The sequence below is a fragment of the Gorilla gorilla genome, chromosome 9, assembly GCF_029281585.2.
Source record: "Gorilla gorilla gorilla isolate KB3781 chromosome 9, NHGRI_mGorGor1-v2.1_pri, whole genome shotgun sequence".
NCBI classification, from domain to species: domain Eukaryota; kingdom Metazoa; phylum Chordata; class Mammalia; order Primates; family Hominidae; genus Gorilla; species Gorilla gorilla.
In genome coordinates this window covers 30,251,968-30,268,750 of record NC_073233.2, presented here as the reverse complement: position 1 = coordinate 30,268,750, position 16,783 = coordinate 30,251,968, and the positions used below count along the sequence as shown (strand labels likewise).

Sequence of the window (16,783 nt, the reverse complement as noted above, 5' to 3'; positions counted from 1 at the left end):
TGGTGGGCTCACACATTTTCTCACTCTCTGGTAATTATTTAACTGTCCACTACACATTTTTAAAAGCATTCTATTTATTTATTTATTTGAATATATTCAGAGGTAGAAGTGTTTTCTTATTACATGGATGAATTGTATAGCAGTGAAGTCTGAGATTTTAGTGTAACTGTCAATAAAATAGTGTATATTGTACTCAATAGGTAATTTTCATTCCTACACTCCCTCTCAGTCTCCCTGCATCTGAGTCTTCAATGTCCATTATACTGCTTTGTATGTCATTGCATATCCATAGCTAAGCTCCCACTTAAAAGTGAAAACATGTGATATTTGGTTTTCCATTCCTAAGTTACTACACTTAGGAAAATGGTCTCCAATTTCATCCAAGTTGCTGCGAGACATTATTTCACTCTTTTCTATGGCTGACTAGTATTCCACTATAAATACAAGTGTGCGCGTGCACACACACACATACACACAGGTATGGTGTATATATATTATATATATGTGTGTACATATACGCATATATATGTGTGTATATGTATGCACATATATATGTGCCATATTTTGTTTATCCACTCATCAGTTGATGGACACTTACATTGATCCAATATCTTTACAATTGTGTATTGCACTGTGATAAACATACATGTGCCGGGGACTTTTTTTTGGGGGGGGTAGATATCCAGTAGTGGTATTGCTGGATTGATGGTAGATTTACTTTTAGTTCTTTGAGAAATCTTCATGCTGCTTTCATAGTGGTTGTGCTGATTTATAATCCCACCAGCAGTCTATAAGTGTTCCCTTTTCACCACATCTGCACCAACATCTATTGTTTTCTACTTTTTGATAATGGCCATTCTGGCTGGGGTAAGATGTTATTTTATTGTGATCTTAATTTGCATTCCCCTTGTGATTAGTGATGTTGAGCATTTTTTCTTGTTTCTTGGCTATTTGTATTTATTCTTTGAGAGATGTTTGTTCACGTCATTTCCCTACTTTTTAATGGGATCATTTGGTTGTTGTTGTTGGGTTTTTTTTTCTGCTTTCTTGCTGATTTTAGTTCCCTATAGATTCTTGATATTAGTCCTTTATCAGAGGTATAGTTTGCAAACATTTTCTTCCATCCTATAGGTCTGTTTACTCTTTTGATGAGTACTTTTGCTTTGCAGAAACTTTTTAGTTGAATTAGGTTCCATTTATTTATTTTTGTTAAAATTTGGTTTCAATTCCTATCAAAATACCAACAACATTTTTCACAGAATTCGAAAAAGCAATCTTAAAATTCATAGAGATCTAAAAAAAAGAGCTCAAATAGCCAAAGCAATCCTAAGCAAAAAGAGCAAATCTGGAAGCATCACATCACCTGCCTTCAAATTATACTACAACACTATAATAACCAAAACAGCACGGTGCTAGTATGAAAATAGACACACAGACCAATGGAACAAAATTAAGAATTCAGAAATAAAGCCAAATACTTAAAACCAACTGATCTTCTATAAAGCAGCAAAAACATACACTGGGAAATGGACAACAAAAAACTTAAAACTCTTAAGAATCAAAGGTCAGTTGTGAACTTTGCTGTAACATTTTTTTTAAATGCATTATTTTCTCCTGCATGTCCTCAAATGTTATTTATTGAAAGACTTGATAATTTAATACCTGACAATTAGATTCATGGTGATAAAAAATGTTATAGTCAAAGCAACTTAACTAAAATGCTTTCAGAGCCACTAGCTCTGACCTGAAACCAAATAACAAATAAATAAATTGTGGTACTTTCACTGTTATCTTATGAAAGAACCAATAGGTCTTCAAACCATGCATGTCAAACAGGAATTATTCAGATGGAGAAATTATAAATAGCCAATAGATTCAATCAGAGGCCTATAGGCCATGATATTCAGTGATTAGTTGACTACATACACACTACAAATTTTTCTACATGTATCACAATAAAGAGAAAACCTATTTTAAGAGTTTCATTTAAATACTTTCAGTAGTTTCTAAATCACCTAAACACTTGACATTGTTGCATTGAGTTACAATTTGTTTCTATCATTAAATCTAGATCATGTTTTACATCAAAATTTCTGTTAAGCAAAGCCAAGTTACTGGAATTTTGGTGTGTCAGTGTATTCTTCTTGTATACTTTGAGACTTTTATCCATTTTCAAGCAACAATTCTCAATCATTATCACAGATAGAATACACAGGACCTTCAGCAATACATGAAGATTAGAAAAAACTTAATGTAAGACAGATGGAGTGCTTCATACACAGTGTACAAAAGCTCCATATATTTTCATTGGTTTCCAGTTTATTCTTCAACAACAAAGCTCTGTATGGAGTGTGAAAAGATTGGATAAATCACTTCTATTCTTATTGCAGTGGTGTTACCTCTGACCATATCATGAATTTGAACTGTCCCATAACAGAGGGACCCAGAGCACTGGAGAGCTTTGAGGTGTTGTTTTGAGAGTGTAACTTCTTTTGTTAAGTAAAAATACTTTCATTTCATTAATGCTTTATCTCTGAGTTTTCCTTTCACATTGCATATGTTAACATATGAGATATTCTACCTTCTGCTTTAGACAAGGGTGTGTTCTTACATCTTTCAAAGGTTTGTTCATGTACTTGTGTTCCAGCTCTGAGAATATCGTTGCTTCGTTTTTCTATCCTTACCACTGTCAGGCCTCTGAGCCCAAGCTAAGCCATCATATCCCCTATCTCCCTTGGGAGATCAATCCCCTGTCCTCCTGTTCTTTGCTCCATGAAAAAGATCCACCTATGACCTCAGGTCCTCAGACCCACCAGCCCAAGGAACATCTCACCAATTTTAAATCGGGTAAGCGGCCTCTTTGTACTCTCTTCTCCAGCCTCCCTCACTATCCTTCAACCTCTTTCACCTTTCAATCTTGGCGCCACACTTCAATCTCTCCCTTCTTTTAATTTCAATTCCTTTCGTTTTCTGGTAGAGACAAAGGAGACACGTTTTATCCGTGGACCCAAAACTCCAGCGCCGGTCACCCACTGGGAAGGCAGCCTTCCCTTGGTGTTTAATCATTGCAGGGACACCTCTGTGATTATTCACCCACGTTTCAGAGGTGTCAGACCACGCAGGGACACCTGCCTTGGTCCTTCACCCTTAGCGGCAAGTCCTGCTTTTCTGTGGAAGGGGCAAGTACCCCAACCCCTTCTCTCCATGTCTCTACCCCTTCTACGCCTTTCTTGGGGGCCAGAAACCCCCAACCCCTTCTCCTTCACCCTTAGCGGCAAGTCCCACTTTTCTGGGGGATGGGCAAATACCGCAACCTTGTATCTCTGTGCCCCGATCCCTTATTTCCATGCCCCAACCTCTTATATCTCTGCACCCCGATCCCTTATTTCCGCACCCCAACCTCTTATATCTCTGTGCCCAAATCCCTTATTTCTGCACCCTGACCTCCTTTCTCTGTGCCCCGGCCCCTTTCCCGCTTTTCTGGAGGGTAAGAACCCCCAAACCCCTTCCCTCCGTGTCTCTACTCTCTCTTTTCTCTGGGCTTGCCTCCTTCACTATGGGTAAACTTCCACCCTCCATTCCTCCTCCTTCTCCCTTAGCCTGTATTCTTAAGAACTTAAAAATTCTTCAACTCTCACCTGACCTAAAATCTAAGCATCTTATTTTCTTCTGCAATGCTGCTTGACCCCAATACAAACTCGACAGTAGTTCCAAATAGCCAGAAAACAGCACTTTCAATTTTTCCATCCTGCAAGATCTAAATAATTATTGTCGTAAAATGGGCAAACGGTCTGAGGCGCCTGACGTCCAGGCATCTTTTACACATTGGTCCCTCCCTAGTCTCTGTGCCCAGGGCAACTCGTCCCAAATCTTCCTTCTTTCCCTCCCGCCTGTCCCCTCAGTCCCAACCCCAAGCGTCACTGAGTCTTTAATCTTCCTTTTCTACAGACCCATATGACCTCTCCCCTCCTCCCCAGGCTGCTCCTCGCCAGGCCAAGCTAGGTCCCAATTCTTCCTCAGCCTCTGCTCCTCCACCCTATAATATTTTTATCACCTCCCCTCCTCACTCCCAGTCCGGTTTATAGTTTCATTCCGTGAGTAGGCCTCCCCCACCTGCCCAGCAATTTCCTCTTAAAAAGGTGGCTGAAGCTAAAGGCATAGTCAAGGTTAATGCTCCTTTTTCTTTATCAGACCTCTCCCAAATCAGTGAGCATTTAGGCTCTTTCATCAAATATGAAAAACCCAGCCCAGTTCATGGCTCGTTCGGCAGCAACCCTGAGACATTTTACAGCCCTAGACCCTAAAAGGTCAAAAGGCCGTCTTATTCATAATATACATTTTATTACCCAATCTGCTCCCAACATTAAATAAAACTCCAAAAATTAAATTCCAGCCCTCCAACTCCACAACAGGATTTTATTAACCTTGCCTTCAAGGTGTACAATAATAGAAAAAAGTTGCAATTCCTTGCCTCCACTGTGAGACAAATCCCAGCCACATCTCCAGCACACAAGAACTTCCAAATGCCTGAACCTCAGCGGCCAGGCGTTCCTCTAGAACTTCCTCCCCCAGGAGCTTGCTACAAGTGCAGAAATCTGACCCCCAGGCCAAGGAATGCCCGCAGCCCAGGATTCCTCCTAAGCCATGTCCCATCTGCGCAGAACCCCACTGGAAATCGGACTGTTCAACTCACCTGGCAGCCACTTCCGAAGTCCCTGGAACTCTGGCCCAAGGCTCTCTGACTGACTACTTCCCAGATCTTCTCGGCTTAGCAGCTGAAGACTGACACTGCCTGATTGCCTCAGAAGCCTAAAGGACCATCACAGATGCTCTAGGTAACTCTCACAGTGGAAGGTAAGTCCGTCCCCTTCTTAATATGGCGGCTACTCACTCCACATTACCTTATTTTCAAGGGCCTGTTTCCCTTGCTTCCATAACTATTGTGTGTATTGACGGCCAGGCTTCTAAACCGCTTAAAATTTCCCAACTCTGGTGCCAATTTAGACAATACTCTTTTAAGCACTCCTTTTTAGTTATCCCCACCTGCCCAGTTCCCTTATCAGGCCGAGACACTTTAACTAAATTATCTGCTTCCCTGACCATTCCTAGGCTACAGCCACACATCATTGCTGCCTTTTCCCCCAGTTCAAAGCCTCCTTCACATCCTCCCCTTGTATCTCCCTATCTTAACCCACAAGTATAAGACACCTCTACTCCCTCCTTAGCGACGGATCATGCACCCCTTACCATCCCATTAAAACCTAATCACTCTTACCCCGCTCAATGCCAATATCCCATCTCACAGCATGCTTTGAAAGGATTAAAGCCTGTTATCACTGGCCTGTTACAGCATGGCCTTTTAAATCCTATAAACTCTTCTTACCATTCCCCCATTTTACCTGTCCTAAAACCAGACAAGGCTTATAGGTTAGTTCAGAATCTGCCCCTTATCAACCAAATTGTTTTGCCTATCCACCCCGTGGTGCCAAACCTATATACTCTCCTATCCTCAATACCTCCCTTCACAACCCATTATTCTGTTCTAGATCTCAAACATGCTTTCTTTACTATTCCTTTGTACCCTTCATCCCAGCCTCTCTTCCCTTTCACTTAGACTGACCCTGACACCCATTAGGCTCAGCAAGTTACCTGGGCTGTACTGCCACAAGTCTTCGCAGATAGCCCCCATTACTTCAGTCAAGCCCAAATTTCATCCTCATCTGTTACCTATCTCGGCATAATTCTCATAAAAACACATGTGCTCTCCCTGCTGATAGCGTCCGATTAATCTCCCAAACCTCAATCCCTTACAAAACAACAACTCCTTTCCTTCCTAGGCATGGTTAGTGTGGTCAAAATTCTTACACAAGAGCCAGGACTGCACCCTGTAGCCTTTCTGTCCAAACAACTTGACCTTACTGTTTTAGCCTAGCCCTCATGTCTGCGTGCAGCGGCTGCCACTGCTTTAATACTTTTAGAGGTCCTAAAAATCACAAACTATGCTCAACTCACTCTCTACATTTCTCATAACTTCCAAAATCTATTTTCTTCCTCATACCTGATGCATATACTTTCTGCTCCCCGGCTCCTTCAGCTGTACTCACTCTTTGTTAAGTCCCACAATTACCATTGTTCCTGGCCCGGACTTCAATAGGGCCTCCCACATTATTCTGGATAACACAGCTGACCCTCATGACTGTATCTCTCTGATCCACCTGACATTCACCCCATTTCCCCATATTTCCCTCTTTCCTGTTCCTCACCCTGATCACGCTTGATTTATTGATGGCAGTTCCACCAGGCCTAATCGCCACACACCAGCAAAGGCAGGCTATGCTATAGTACAAGCCACTAGCCCACCTCTTAGAACCTCTCATTTCCTTTCCATCGTGGAAATCTATCCTCAAGGAAATAACTTCTCAGTGTTCCATCTGCTGTTCTACTACTCCTCAGGGATTATTCAGGCCCCCTCCCTTCCCTACACATCAAGCTCGAGGATTTGCCCCACCCGGGACTGGCAAATTAGCTTTACTCAACATGCCTTGAGTCAGATAACTAAAATACCTCTTAGTCTAGGTAGATACTTTCACTGGATAGGTAGAGGCCTCTCCTACAGGGTCTGAGAAGGCCACTGCAGTCATTTCTTCCCTTCTGTCAGACATAATTCCTCAGTTTAGCCTTCCCACCTCTATACAGTCTGATAACAGACCAGCCTTTATTAGTCAAATCAGCCAAGCAGTTTTTCAGGCTCTTAGTATTCAGTGAAACCTTTACATCCCTTATGGTCCTCCATCTTTAAGAAAAGTAGAACGGACTAAAGGTCTTTTAAAAACACACCTCACCAAGCTCAGCCACCAACTTAAAAAGGACTGGACAATACTTTTACCACTTTCGCTTCTCAGAATTCAGGCCTGTCCTCGGACTGCTACAAGGCACAGCCCATTTGAGCTCCTTTTTGTTAGGCCCCAGTCTCATTCCAGACACCAGACCAACTTGGACTGTGCCCCAGAAAACTTGTCATCCCTACTATCTTCTGTCTAGTCATACTCCTATTCTCCATTCTCAGCTACTCATACATGCCCTGCTCTTGTTTACATTGCCAGTTTACACTGTTTCTCCAAGCCATCACAGCTGATATCTCCTGGTGCTATCCCCAAACCGCCACTCTTAACTCTTAAAGTAAATAAATAATCTTTACTGGCAAGGCTATGCCGAACCTCCTTAGGCACTCTCTAATTAGATGTCCTAGGTCCTCCCAATTCTTAGTCCTTTAATACCTGTTTTTCTCCTTCTCTTATTCCGTTTAGTTTTTCAATTCATACAAAACTGTATCCAGGCCATCACCAATAATTCTAAATGACAAATGTTACTTCTAACAACCCCACAATATCACCTCTTACCACAAAATCTTCCTTCAGCTTAATCTCTCCCGCTGTAGGTTCCCATGCCGCCCCTAATCCCGCTGGAAGCATCCCTGAGAAACATCGCCCATTCTCTCTCCATACCACCCCCCAAAATTTCCACCATCCCAACACTTTACCACTATTTCATTTTATTTTTCTTATTAATATAAGAAGACAGGAATGTCAGGCCTCTGAGCCCAAGCTAAGCCATCATATCCCCTGTGCCCTGCCTTAACTGATGACATTCCACCACAAAAGAAGTGAAAATGGCCTGTTCCTGCCTTAACTGATGACATTGTCTTGTGAAATTCCTTCTCCTGGTTCATCCTGGCTCAAAAGCTCCCCCACTGAGTACCTTGTGACCCCCACTCCTGCCCACCAGAGAACAACTCCCCTTTTTCCTTTACCTACCCAAATCCTATAAAACAGCCCAACCCCATCTCCCTTAGCTGACTCTCTTTTCGGACTCAGCCCTCCTGCACCCAGGTGATTAAAACTTTATTGCTCACACAAAGCCTGTTTGGTGGTCTCTTCACACGGACACGAATGAAAACCACTGTCTTGCTTCTTTAATGTTTTTTTGTTGCAGCTTTCCTATTTGCCCAAAACCATAGTTGTCTTTCTTTTGAATTTATTATTTGATAGTATACTTTTGCAAACCAGGAAGTATCTGATACAGGTCTTAATCGATTTAAATATTTGTTTTGCTAAGGTTAAACACCATCGCCCATAACACAGCCTCAGGAGGTCCTGAGAACATGTGCCCAAGATGGTTAGGTTACAGCTTAGTTTTATACATTTTAAGAAAACAGAAGTTATAGACAAAGATGAAAATCAACATGGAAGCTATATATTTGTTTGGCCTAGAAAGATGGGACATCTTGAAGCAGAGGGCTTACAGGTCATAGATGGCCTCAAAGATTTTCCAATTAGCAATTGGCAGAAAGAGTTAAGTTGAAGGGGTGGGGGGTGGGGGTGGGGGTGGGGGGGAGTTGTTAAAACCAAGGTTTTTTTATGTAGGTAAAGCTTCCTTGTAGCATGCTTCAGAGAGAATAGACAGTAAATGTCTTTAATTAGACCTTAAAAGGTGTCATACTCTCCGGGAAATACCTAGTAAAGGAAGGAGATTCTCAACAGAATGCAAATTTCCCCCCCAAGAGACAACTTTGCAGGTCTTCTTCACAATATGTAAAAGAAACATATTTTGGGGTAAAATGCTTTGATTTATTTTAGAGCCTGCTATCTGGCATGTGATGCTATACAAGAGTAATGTTGGAATTTGTTATCTTATTGCTCCAGAGTCTGTTTTGTGAGTCTTATGGTCTCTATTTTAATGTTAATTCTGGTCACTTGTGCCTAAAGCCCAAAAGGAAGAGGATACAGTGAGGCATATCCAATGCCCCTTTCCTGTCATGGCCTGAACGAGTTCTTCAGGTCTCCTTGGGACCCCCTTGGCCAAGAGGGGCATCTGTTCAGTTGGTCGGGGGGCTTAGAATTATATTTTTGGTTTGTACTTTTACAGTCCTAAATAGTATGTTCCCTTGTTGGAACTCTTAGGGCTTTTTTTGTAGTATAAGTTAGAGACTAGTAAAAAAAACTCTGCAATTTCCCAGGAAATTTTACTTAAATTTAAACTTTGGTTCCCAAATTTGTAAGTTCTCCAAAACAAAATTCAGGCAAATGTAAGTATTTTTCATTACTTCATTTCTTGGTTCTCAAAGGGTTCTAATTATGTAATCAATGTTATAAACCACCAGCTTCAATACACATGAGACCATCCTAGAGCAACCAGCTTCAGCCAAGGGGTTGTGAAAGGAAAACAAATCTTTGGACCCCAAAACACTAAGCCAAATAGAAAACTCAAGCTGGGAACAGCCTAGGAAAAACTCGCCTCCCGTTTTGTCAGAGGTATTTGAACCAGAGCAACTCCATTTTGAGTGAGGGCTAGGAAAATGAGGCTTGGACTTACTGGGCTGCATTCTCAGAAAGTTAGGCATTCCTAGCCTCTAGATGTTTACAGTTACGAGAACAAATTAATAATGTTTACTAAATAGACCCAGACTTGGGAGTGTCCAGATATCCTGATATCTGGACAACAAAGGCATTCCTAATTTTGCTTTAAAGATAATAATATCGATTCTTGCAAAATATAGTAATTAAGAAAATTAATCCTTTATCACAAACCCTTGTAGCAGAATACATCTCCCCATATATACAAGCATTGTACCTAGGGTGGACATGTTCCTCTTCTTACTTTCAGGAACCTCCTACTCTGTCTATGGAGTAGCTGTCCGTTCACCACTTTATTTTCTTAATAAACTTGCTTTTGCTTTGCCCTGTGGACTCGCCCTGAATTCTTTCTTGTGCAAGCAAGAACTCTCTCGGGATCTGGATTGACACCTCTTTTCTGTAACAATTCTATTTCTTTTTTTTTTTTTTTAACAATTCTATTTCTAAAAAGATAACTACTAAGATACAAAGGCTACCTACCTCCCTCACAAGGAATCTTCTTGTGGACAAAGGACAGACAGAATTCAGTAATCCCTTTGCTACTGAGATAAATGCATATCTCATTGCCTTTTTTGGAAAGGCTAATAAGAAAGTCAGAAGAATGCAACCATTTGTCTCTTATTTATCTATGACCTGGAAGTCCCCTCCGCACTTCAAGTTGTCTTGCCTTTTTGGATCTAACCAATGTACATCTTACATATATTGATTGATGTCTCATGTCTCCCTAAAATGTATAAAACCAAGCTGTGCCCTGACAACCTTAGGCACATGTCAAGACCTCCTGAGGCTGTGTCATGCTCATGTGTCCTTAACTTTGGCAAAATAAACTTCCTAAATTCACTGAAATCTGTCTCACATATTTGGGATTCACATGGTTTAGACCAAAGAGCCACCGAGAAAACCCACAAGGCCATAATCAAGTTTAAAAAATGTTGAAAGGAGGAAAGATAACTCAGAGTAGCCAAAAACATACTCAGAATAAGACCAGAGAGCAATAAATTCCTCATTCAGCGCTGCCTTCTGAAAATAGTTTCCACTGATGCTGGCAATAAAAAAGTGAGTACAATACTTAAAGAGTTAACTATGAACTATAATTACATATGAATATTAGTTAGCTGTTAAAAGAATAGATGTAATTCATGACTATACACAGAAAAATCATCACCGCGTATCTGACTTTTGAGCAGAAATTTTGTTTACTTAGAGCCTTTTCGTTTTGCCAAAGGAGGTCTTGCATGTATTGCCTTGTTGACTTCCAATTTCTCCATATTTATCTGAAATTTGCTACCATCATGAATACCAAGAAACTTTCCCAAATACAGCTGATGTCATTGAATATTGTTTGTTCTGTCTGTTGCACTAAGTGCTGGCTTTGCCCTAAAAGTCCAAATTTAGTTTGTACAAAAAAAAAAAAAAAACCACCACCAGCAGCAATACACAGGCCAAAAAACAAACAAACAAACAAACAAACAAAAAACAGACATACTTATTTAAATGCAAACTCTGATACCTACTAACCATATAACTTGGGCTAGCTAATTCATCTCTCTTAGCTTCTGGGTTCTTTTTTAATTTTAAAAGTAAGGATATCGCACCTTGTTTGATTAAAGGTTGCATTTTTAATACAAAATTTCTTTTAGATAGATACCTTGTGCTTATTATATTTAGCAAACTACATTGATTGGCTATTATAGTGTGAAATATAAGTTGAAGTCAATGGTGAATTCATGGTTTTATGAGGATTCCTAAAGAAATGAATGGCTGGATTTGTGTATGAAAAAAATAGTAATAAGAGGTGACAGTGTGCTGACAGTCCTCGCAGCCCTCGCTCGCTCTCTGCGCCTCCTCTGCCTGGGCTCCCACTTTGTTGGCACTTGAGGAGCCCTTCGGCCCGCCGCTGCACTGTGGGAGTCCTTTTCTGGGCTGGCCAAGGCTGGAGCCCACTCCCTCAACTTGCAGGGAGGTATGGAGGGAGAGGCCTGAGCGGGAACTGGGGGTGCGGCGCTTGCGGGCCAGCTGGAGTTCCGGGTGGGCGTGGGCTTGGTGGGCTCGTCACTGGGAGCAGCCGGCCAGCCCTGCTGGCCCCGGGCAATGAGGGACTTAGCACCTGGGCCAATGGCTGCGGAGGGTGTGCTGGGTCCCCCAGCAGTGCCAGCCCACCGGCGCTGCGCTCGATTTCTCACCTAGCCTTAGCTGCCTTCCCGTGGGGCAGGGCTCGGGACCTGCAGCCCGCCATGCCCGAGCCTCCCACCCACTCCATGGGCTCCTGTGCGCCCGAGCCTCCCCAAGGAGCACCACCCCCTGCTACACAGCCCCCAGTCCCATCTACCACCCAAGGGCTGAGGAATGTGAGCGCATGGCGCAGGACTGGCAGGCAGCTCCACCTGCAGCCCTGGTGCGGGATCCACTAGGTGAAGCCAGCTGGGCTCTTGAGTCTGGTGGGGACGTGGAGAGTCTTTATATCTAGCTAAGGGATTGTAAATACACCAATCAGCACCCTGTGTTTAGCTCAAGGTTTGTGAGTGCACCAATGGACACTCTGTATCTAGCTGCTCTGGTGGGGCCTTGGAGAACCTGTGTGTCCAGACTCTGTATCTAACTAATCTTATGGGGACGTGGAGAACCTTTGTATCTAGCTCCGGGATTGCAAACGCACCAATCAGCGCCCTGACAAAACAGGCCACTCGGCTCTACCAATCAGCAGGATGTGGGTGGGGCCAGATAAGAGAATAAAAGCAGGCTGCAGGAGCCAGCATTGGCAACCAGCTGGGGTCCCCTTCCACACTGTGGAAGCTTTGTTCTTTCACTCTTTGCAATAAATCTTGCTACTGCTGACTCTTTGGGTTCACGCTATTTTTATGAGCTGTAACACTCACCACGAAGATCTGCAGCTTCACTCCTGAGCCCGGCGAGACCACCAGCCCACCAGGAGGCACGAACAACTCCCGACGCGCTGCCTTCAGAGCTGTAACACTCACCACGAAGGTCTGCAGCTTCACTCCTGAGCCAGCGAGACCACGAACCCACCAGAAGAAAGAAACTCCGAACACATCTGAACATCAGAAGGGACAGACTCCAGAAGCGCCACCTTAAGAGCTGTAACACTCACCGCGAGAGTCCGCAGCTTCATTCTTGAAGTCAGTGAGACCAAGAACCCACCAATTCCGGACACAGTAAGAATCGTATTTCTTGAGCAAAGAGGGAAAAAGTGAAAGATTCACTAAAGAGGTAGTGCTGGGTGGGGAGTGGAAAGAAGAGAGAAGAGAAAAGTCAAGGGAAAAATGCAAGGAGATAGAGAGATGACTGAGCAATTGGCTAAAGAACAAGAACTAGGCAAAAAAATTAAGCAATGGAAAATTGCCAGTAAGAACAGCCAATAAACTTTCAAGAGCAAAGATGTATTATAAAGTGTTAAATTTTCCATTTATTTATGAACTATGCTGTCTCATGATTAGACAATATTTTCAGTAATTGTCTTATTTCTTTTGGATATGAAAAACCACTAAGGGAAAGTAAAAGCTTCATTGAGGGGTTTATATAAATATAGATTAGATAATAAATAAGGTTACACAGAGAAGAGCAAAGAAACATAAGTGGAAGTAAGACATTTTAACAAGAGTTTCTTAGGAGAAAAAGAAAGATTCTAGAAAATTTTAAATGATATTGATTAGAGAATACTGGATTTCCATTTGCATATGACATCTGGTTGGGGATCAAGATAATTTTTAATTGGTTTTCTTAAAAAGAAAACTGGAACTCTTGGGGATACCCAAGACAATAATATTTCTGTTAAAGATATGATATATGTGAAAATTATTTGACACACTCTAAATGTTCTTTCAACTCTTTATCTGTTGTTCTCAAATATGCAGTAATTTTCAAAGGGAGTATCATCGTTCTTATCACCATCATATTATTTTAACAAAAGCATTGTACATAACAGAGGCATAAATTGTTAAAATGCTGGGGCCCTCAAAATATGTGTATTTTGTCACTCATCTGGAAAGGGAGTGCCAAGTACAGTTTACCACACAACTAACAGGGAAAAATTCTCCATTGCTCCAGGAGGTAGTCTCATCCTGAGGGTTACATGCACTAGTTTAGCGTAACTCAGCACTTTCTAAAATTCGAAGCTTCAGGACACTTTTATTTGTGTAGCATTGTGAACACATATTTCAGTTAAAAATAATAATTTCAACTAGTAAGTTTGTTATATTCCTAGTTGCCTATGTCATATTCATTTAGAATACTCATTCACGCATACATCATAATTATGAGTTATTGAATTAACATTTTCACTGATTACATTAATAGCCAAGCTTGAAAATGTAGTGTCACTTTCTAACATTGCAGATGAGGGAATAGCAAACACGTATTAATCAAGAAGAGCAGTTTCTGCAATTGGCAATATTCTAATCACTGAATTTTCAAGATTTTAGTTGTAATTATTTAGTATTGGTTTCTAATTATTTGCAACATTTTAATTGTAATTGTTTAGTATCAGTTTCCAAACTATTTGCAGTATTTTAGTTATTGTTTAGTATCAGTTTCCAATTGATTATTTTGAAGTATGATCAATTCACATAGTATTTCCTTGTCACTAGGTTATTCCCTTCATATGCTTTCAAACATGCGCAGCTGTTTTTTAGTACCAGCTACAGTGAATCTATCACTGTAGGTCCACTTTTAGCAGACATTGAAACCAGCAGCTTCAAAATTGTTTAGGCTCATAACTTCAGAGAACACTCTACCTAGCTCTGGATTTCCAAAATTTTATAAACTAGTTCATTAGTCTTCAGATGCAGATAGGACTTGTCCTCTACAAAAGAATAATTATAAAACTGTTGAGCTATAAAGAGAGGGACTTGGAGAACTGTTATGGAAAACAAAACATGACTGAAAGCCTCCTCCACAAACCCACCTGATTTTTTCTCCTTAGTCTTTTCTTCCATTGCCTATTGTATTGTATTTTAGTGGCAAGTACAACCCACTTTAACCACAAAAATTTAGAAAGTAGATAATTTATTAAAACAAACAAGGTTTTAAAGTAATCACTGCTGTCTTTCCTCCACACAAGGAAGATATTAAAAACCTGACATTTCTGAGTCTATAGTGATAATTTGCAAGGTTTTTAATTCAAAGAAAATTATACTGGACTTTGTTGGAAGTGGCTGAATCATGGGTGTAGTTCCCCCATACTGTTCCTATGATAGTGAATGAGTTCTCACGAGATCTGATTGTTTTGTGAGGGGTTTTCCCCCACTTTGCAATTCTTTCATTCTTCTCTCCTGCCACCTTGTGAAGATAGATGTGTTTGCTTCTCCCTCCACCATGATTTTAAGTTTCCTGAGGCCTCCGCAGCCCTGCAAAACTGTGAGTCAATTACATCTCTTTCCTTTATACATTACCTAGTCTTGGATATTTCTTCATAGCAGCGTGAGAACAGAATAATACACTGTGGTTGCTATGTCAGAATAGTTAACTACACATAGAATTGCTGTGGTATGAGTGTGCTCATTTATAATTTTATATATACAGCTTAATTACTCTCTCTAAATTTTGAGTTATATTCCCAGCAAATCAATAGTGTTCAAAAGTACCTTTTCCCTTCATCCTAATTGTCAGGCCTCTGAGCCCAAGCCAAGCCATCGCATCCCCTGTGACTTGCACTTATACGCCCAGATGGCCTGAAGTAACTGAAGAATCACAAAAGAAGTGAAAAGGCCCTGCCCCGCCTTAATTGATAACATTCCACCATTGTGATTTGTTCCTGCCCCACCTTAACTGAGTGATTAACCCTGTGAATTTCCTTCTCCTGGCTCAGAAGCTCCCCCACTGAGCACCTTGTGACCCCCGCCCCTGCCCACCAGAGAACAACCCCCTTTGACTGTAATTTTCCATTACCTTCCCAAATCCTATAAAACGGCCCCACCCCTATCTCCCTTCGCTGACTCTTTTTGGACTCAGCCCACCTGCACCCAGGTGAAATAAACAGTCATGTTGCTCACACAAAGCCTGTTTGGTGGTCTCTTCACACGGACGCGCATGAAACTAATGACAGCTGGCTCCAGTCCTCTTGAATTTTGCTAACCTGGTTATTAAAAAGCATACATAATTAAAGGTTTTGTTTTGTATTTGTTTTTGTTTTTTTGATACATGGTCTCGCTCTGTCACTCAGCCTGGAGTGCAGTATCATAATCATAGCTCACTGTAGCCTCTACTTCCCAGGCTCAAGTGATCCTTTCAACTCAGCCTCACAAGTAGCTGGGACTACAGGCACATGCCAACATACCTGGCTAATTTTTGTAGAGATGGGGTTTCATTATGTTTCCCAGGCTGGTCTCAACTTTCTTATTTCTGTAATAATCACTGAGGGTAAGCAAATTTCATATAATTGGCCATTTGTATTGATTTTTCATTTCAATCATTTACATTTACATTTATATTTATTGTGTACCACAATTTTAATTGAAATGTAAATGTTTCTTATATCTCTGCTTTGTCCCAGTAGAGTCAAAATATAATATAAATAAGTAAAGAGCAGGAGGCATCACATTACCTGACTTAAATTATACTACAAGGCTATAGTAACCAAAACAGTACGGTACTGATATAAAAATAGACACATAGATCAATGTTACAGAATAGAGAACCCAGAAATAAAGCCATATACTTACAATCAACTGATCTTTGGCACAGTCAATGGAAATATACACTGGGGAAAGGACACCCTATTCAATAAATGGTGTGAGGAAAATTGGCTAGTCATATGCAGAAGAATAAAATTGTACCCCTATATCTCACCATATACCAAAATTCACTCAAGATTAATTAAAAATATAAATGTAAGACCAATATAAAATTTGATTTTCTTTTGCTCCAAGGAAGGATTATAGGATATAAGATAAAATATGAAATAATTATCACACCATGCAGTGAAATATATTGTAGAGATTAAGGCTCTAACATCAAGATGTTCCCATTGTTTTTAGTTGTATAAGTAATGGTGCAACCATTATAAATCAAATTTCTGCTTGTGTTGCTTTGTTTCATTTTCATGGACAAGGCCAATACATAGTATTGTGGAGTAGTCAAGACAAAAGGCTTGTGCTTGAGAACCTTAATGAGATGCAGCCATTTTGGTGGCTTGTGCAACATAACTTAAAAAAGTATAGCTTCACTATGAAAGTCCTAATTTTTGCAAGAACATTGGATTGTCCTGAGAGTTGTCAATTCTAAAAGAAGCTGTTTAACAAGTGTTTGGATGCAAGTAAATACAAGGACAACAATTGGAAAGAAAAGGCTTCTAAAATATGTGTATATGGCTATAGATTATTTTAAAATTACATGATTAAAACAATGTTGTGACA

The 16,783-nt window shown here is 40.8% G+C and overlaps 1 long non-coding RNA gene across 1 annotated transcript in view; it reads right to left on the bottom strand.

The window, feature by feature from the left end:
• The window catches only part of LOC129525366 (uncharacterized), a 313,689-nt gene that overhangs the window by 150,944 nt on the left and 145,962 nt on the right, over positions 1-16,783 (bottom strand). The gene's annotated exons all lie outside the window — the stretch shown is intronic.